This window comes from Choloepus didactylus, chromosome 9 (assembly GCF_015220235.1).
Source record: "Choloepus didactylus isolate mChoDid1 chromosome 9, mChoDid1.pri, whole genome shotgun sequence".
NCBI classification, from domain to species: domain Eukaryota; kingdom Metazoa; phylum Chordata; class Mammalia; order Pilosa; family Megalonychidae; genus Choloepus; species Choloepus didactylus.
The window spans coordinates 53,771,578-53,777,425 of NC_051315.1; the positions used below are offsets into that span (position 1 = coordinate 53,771,578).

The 5,848-nt window shown below is 34.2% G+C and overlaps 1 pseudogene; it reads left to right on the plus strand.

Annotated features, from left to right (window-relative positions):
• The first annotated feature begins 2,777 nt into the window (after positions 1 to 2,777).
• Positions 2,778 to 3,987, plus strand: LOC119544997 (annotated as a pseudogene).
• The last annotated feature ends 1,861 nt before the right edge of the window (positions 3,988 to 5,848 follow it).

A 5,848-nucleotide genomic window follows, 5' to 3' on the forward strand; every position in this document is an offset into this window, starting at 1 on the left:
GCTCTTTTTCACTTTAATTATTATTCTTGTTATTTTTGTGTGTGTGCTAATGAAGGTGTCAGGGATTGATTTTGGTGATGAATGCACAACTATGTAATGGTACTGTGAACAACTGAATGTATGCTTTGTTTTGTATGACTACATAGTACATGAATATATCTCAATAAAATGAATTAAAAAAATAGTATGGGCAAGGTAAGAATTCATGTATATTTATTTATGAATACTGCCACCTTCTTCGACTTAATGTCCAAAAGGACCTTAATTTCCCTCAGGGCTAGGAAAGGAGCAGCCCAGAAAGTAGTCACATTCTCACGACCTTGCTTTGCAGGAGCGTGACCCAGTGGGAAACACAGGACTTACTCAATCTTTTTTTTTATGCATGATGTTGGCCTGTCCTGAAATGTCCCTACTACAAAGGCAAACAAAAATGGTAATTAAATAATGTAAAACATATTCTAAGTAAAATGGAAATCATCTAAATGGAAGAAACCATGGAATCAAAGATTGGAAATGAAGAATAGTAGCAAAAACTGAGTAAGAAATAAGAAAACTGTGAGTATTTGGGTGTATATGAGTATGTTGTGTATGTGAAAGTCAGTTAACTTTTTGGTGTGAAATATTTCCTACTAAAAATTCTGTAAATTTTATCCTTGGATGACTTGTAGTGAAAAATAAGAGCAATCTGCCAAGTTTAATGTACACCTCCCCTTAATCTCTCTCTCTCTCTCACACACACACACACACAAACACACTTGAAATCCTGGGGGGGAGGGGATAAAAATAAATCAAGTGTACTTTTTTTGCTTAACTTAAATAGCCAGTGGTTATCAGGGCATTGTAACTTGTCAATAATTCAGCTAGAGGAAGAAAAACCTTCATTTTTTCCCCATTTGTCCATTTGTACAAGCATATTTTCTGTACCTTAGTTAGAAGAAATGTTTCCTTTTTAGAAATTTGTTTTGAAATTATTTTTTATTTTATGTAACCTGTGATATATATGCTTAATATAAGTCTATTTTGTTAACTATAACCACCCAAATATTTTTGGAAGACAGTAAGATTAAAAATAATGTAGAAAAAAAATGAAATGGAAAGCACAATAACTTCTGAAATTAGGATTCCATAATAATCCATTTATGATAGGTTCCATGTCATTTCAAGTTATCTCTAGTCACTTTCCTGGTAAGCTACTAACTGACATCTTTTCTTGTGTGACCAGTCAGCTGATAAGATTCAAGGAAGGCAACTTAACTCCTTCAGTGATTTCACTGATACAAAAGAATAGTCACACTCAGAGAAACATGGTCTTTTGTAGTTAAATGGGTCATAATTCATTCGCAAGATCCTGTGATCTGGTCCTTAAGGAGGTGGTCCTAGCATCAATAGTACTGTAAGTGTAGATCTTCTGGGTGATTAAGTAGGCTACAGAATATCTCTAAGGAGTTGCATGTGGGGTCCGGAGGATGGTGCATTTACAAACTTTTCTCAGGGTGCCAGCCAGCCCAAATAGAGTCTACCTCAGATAGGAAATTCCCTTTTTCTCTGCTCTCCTCCTTTATCAACCCTTCCCTCCACCAATTTCCTCATTCTATTCTTCCTTCCACTGTCTTCTCAGAGACCAGATTCCATTCTGATTGAGTGATGCTGGATCTTCACTGTGTTTCCCTGCAGGAGCCTATAGATCCTTCTCATTTTGACTGGGGAACAAGAAAAGATTAACTCAACACTGTTTGCTGCCCCTCACAGCATAACTCAAGTGAACTGTCTCTATTGGCTCTTTTTAAAGACTCCCTCCTCACCATTTTAATTTTTAATACCCACTGCACTCCTCCATGCCTCCATTCTTCTCCCTCACACCCAACTTCAAAGAAAGGTTGGGCATCTACATTTATACAGAATGACTCCCAGTTATAACTGGTGGACTAGAGTGGTGGGTAGCTTCTAGGATTTCTAGGCAATCTGATTGGAAGCCAGAGATGAGGATGTTGGGGAGCTTAGGTTAGTTTTGTTGCCTTGACAGGACATGAGATTTGCCCACAGTCCTATCTGAACCATAGGAAAAACTTTCAAATTTCTTGCTTTCGACAGGTCTTGGGAATGGGATCAGACTCAAGGTAACTGCAATTCTTCTTTCCTTTGGGGTCCCAACTTAATGTGGGGAAGGTTATCCCGTGAGCTCTGGGTTTAATTTATGTCTCCCTACACCCAAAAAGCTGCTAAAAGTGAAGTTCAAACTTGCCATGATGGGCAAAATTTCCATTACCTATTTGGGGTCTCGCCTTCTCGTAGATACTTATTTACTATCTTCTCAGACATTTGGTGCTTTTTGCCTAGTATTTTTAGTTATTTTCATTGGAAGTGTTGGTTTGATAATTTACCCTGATATATTCCTGAAAACTGAACTCTTTCCTTTTTTAAAATGTGCATTCACAAGTATATATAAGATCCATTTGTGACTGACACTCCCTTTATCCAGTATATGGACTGATAAGTAAGAAAACAAAGACAATAAATAAATAAATAATAGGGAGGGATAAGGGATATGGGATGTTCTGGGTGTTTTATTATTTTTTTATTTTTGGGAGTAATGAAAATGTTCAAAAATTGATTGTGGTGATGAACGCACAACTATATGATGATTCCATGAACCACTGATTTGTAAGTTTGGATGATTATCTGGTATGTGAATACAGCTCAATAAAATTGCATTAACAAGAAAAAAATATATATGTAAGATCCCCAGCTTGCAGCTGTGTGGAGGTGACAGCTGGAACATGGAGGCCAAGAGCACATCTACGATGATCTCGGGATTTCTGCTTGGTGTGCTTGCCTTCCAGCACCTCAACATGCACTATAACACGGAAGGTTTTCTCATTGGGGGAGTGAAAGGTGAAGCCTAGAATAGCATTACTAACTACCACATGGATGATGTTGAGGTTGTTTATACAATTAACATTCAGAAATACATTCCAAGCTATCAGCTTTTCAGCTTTTACAGTTCTTTAGGTGATGAGCAAGCACTGAAGAAAATATTATCTAGTGTCAAAAAGAATGTGATATATTGGCACAAATTCTGACATCTTTCAGATCAGATCATGACTTTCAGAGAGAGATTGCTTCACAGAAATTTACAAAAGTATCTTTCAAGCCAAGAACTAATATTAACACCAAATATAACAACAGAAAGCCGCTCTATCCATGGTTGGAGCATGCTTTACAAAAACCTCAAGAACTTTTTCATAGGGTACTTTACTGGTTGCTAAACTGGGCATGACTGAACAACTGGGTTATAAAACTGCATCAGGTTCCTGTGTGTCCATTGGTTTTAGCCGAGCAGTAAAACACACAGTCCTGGATTTTTTAAAAAGATGATGGATCTTTAAAGGAGGTACAGAAGATAAATGAAATGTAGCCTTCATTATAAGAGGAATTAAAGAGCATATGCAAAAAAGTGAAACATGGTGAGAGAGCAAACAGAAACTACTAGAGGATGTAAAGACTAAAACAAGAAGGTAAAAAAAGAAAATGGGCACAGATCCAAGCAGCAGCAGGAGAGAAGAATGTTCCACAAGACCCACCGGAGAATGCTTTTCTTTGTCCAGCTTTACAGACCTTATTTCCAGATTGTGAGCTTCTTCATTCATGTGTTATCTCCTTGAAACATAAGCATATTTATAAAATTCCTGTAATACTAGCCACCATTTCAATGTGGTAGACAAACTGACTTTTAATGGTAGAATACACTGACATTCTTGAAGCTAATCAAGCTAGTGGACAGCAAATGATTAAGCGAAAGTTTTGGACGTGGATAATGGATGGCAAGTCAAGAAATAACGGCTGTTGGAGGTACAAAAAAGACCATCCAAAACAGATACTGATAGTAGTAACCAAGAGGAAGCATCCATGATTAGCAGTCCAGAAACAGATGAAGAGATTGTGAAAGTGAAGGGTTCTTGTGACTAACCACAGTCTCCCACATTTTGATCCTTTTAGACCAAAAGGAGATTTTTGACTGATTGAAGGGTAAAGCCAAAACATTTCTATTGTTTTTATTAGGTTCAGCTATTTGCCATAATACATAGATAAGAGCTAATGCTTTTTTTAAAAAAGTACTTTTATATACTGATATTTTATGTATCAGATGCTTTCATTTTAAAATCAAAAACTTTTTTTGCCCTTTTACTGATGCATTTAAACATTTTGTACAGCATTCCTTAGAATTGGAAGAGAGACTAACATTATTTTCACAATGTGGAAAGAAATCTAAAGTTTGAATGAAAATTTATTTTTATCTAAGTCATTAAAATTCCTACTCCTTAAGTGATGATAAATAGTATATTCTGGCTGGGGTTGCCAGATAAGTTACTGGACACCATGTAATAATGGGACATACTTAAGCTAAAAAAAATTCATTATTTATCTGAAATTCAAATTTAATTAGGTGAATTATTTTTATTTGCTAAATCTGGCAACCCTAATTATGGCAGAATTATAATGAAACACAAACAGTAATCTCTCCCTGGTGTAGGTCCTCCCTTCACAAAATTTGAGTGAATCCAAAATTTGAGCACAGTTTACAAGCCTGCTAATTCAATGTGTTTGAAATCAGCAGTTCAATTAATTGAAAAGGCCAATTAAAGTAGGGACTCAAAAATGATTCATGAATATATATACATATGTGCATGTATGTACATATAATATGTATATAAATGTATATAAAAATGATTTTATTTTAATATAAAACAGAAATGCACATTCATTTGCCAGTCCTTGGTTATACGGCCAGAAATTCTTCTGCGAGTGTAAATCCACTGTTTGAAGTTCATACCCGTTACTCAACCTTTATAATTCCCAGTTCTGGTTTCCTTGAAGTGAAGCAAGAATTTAAAGAAACTTGCAAAGCAAATATATATATAATTTTAAATTATAATGACTGTGTAGTGTTTTCAGTAATTTTATTATATGCTTAATGTTTTGTTATTTCCATTTTGCTTTTTTCTTTTTTCACGAGTTAACTCTGAATTTTTTTAGGTTCAAAATATTTAAAAATAGACTTTGCATTTGATTTGTAATAATCTTATTGAGGTATATAAGATATAACAATATTTTAGTCCTTGTGTTGGGTGCTGCTTTTTTGGGTGTTGATTATATCTTAAAAAACAAACAAATAAAAAGAGTGTCCTACATAATGCATTGATGATCATGTGTCATGAAATAATATGACTATTTCAAATCCATGTATCTGAGTTCAGAGGACATGGTCTCTATGATGTCAAGTTTTTTTATTTACTAAGAATTTTCAGATAATGGTTAATTTTCTTTGTGTGATTGGAAAGAATGTATATTATCTATGTGCTGAAGCAGGGTTTTATATATGTGTGTGCATGTGTTTATGTATATATACATATACACACATACATATGTACATAGTTGTATGGAAAAGGATGTATATATATTATATTAAGCTTGTTAATTATGTTGTTCAAACTTTATATCTTATTAATTTTTTGTTTATTAATCTACTGGTTTCTGATGGAGTTATATAAAAATTTCCAGAATAATTGTGGATTTATCCATTTTTTTCCCTGTCATCTTAAAAGTATGTGCATTATATATTTTTAGGCTCTATTGTTTGGTGTCTTTAACTACATGATTATGGTATCTTTTTGTTTGTTTTGAATGTCCTTTTTATCCTTATATAATTCCCTTCATTGTCTTTATGCTTTTTGCCTGAAATTTTATGTTTCTTAAATTGTTATTGTGGCACAAACTTTTATTTTTGGCTAGTGCTTATGCTGGGAAACATACATTTTAGGTTAGCAGGTTTGTTTCATTATTATTTTAT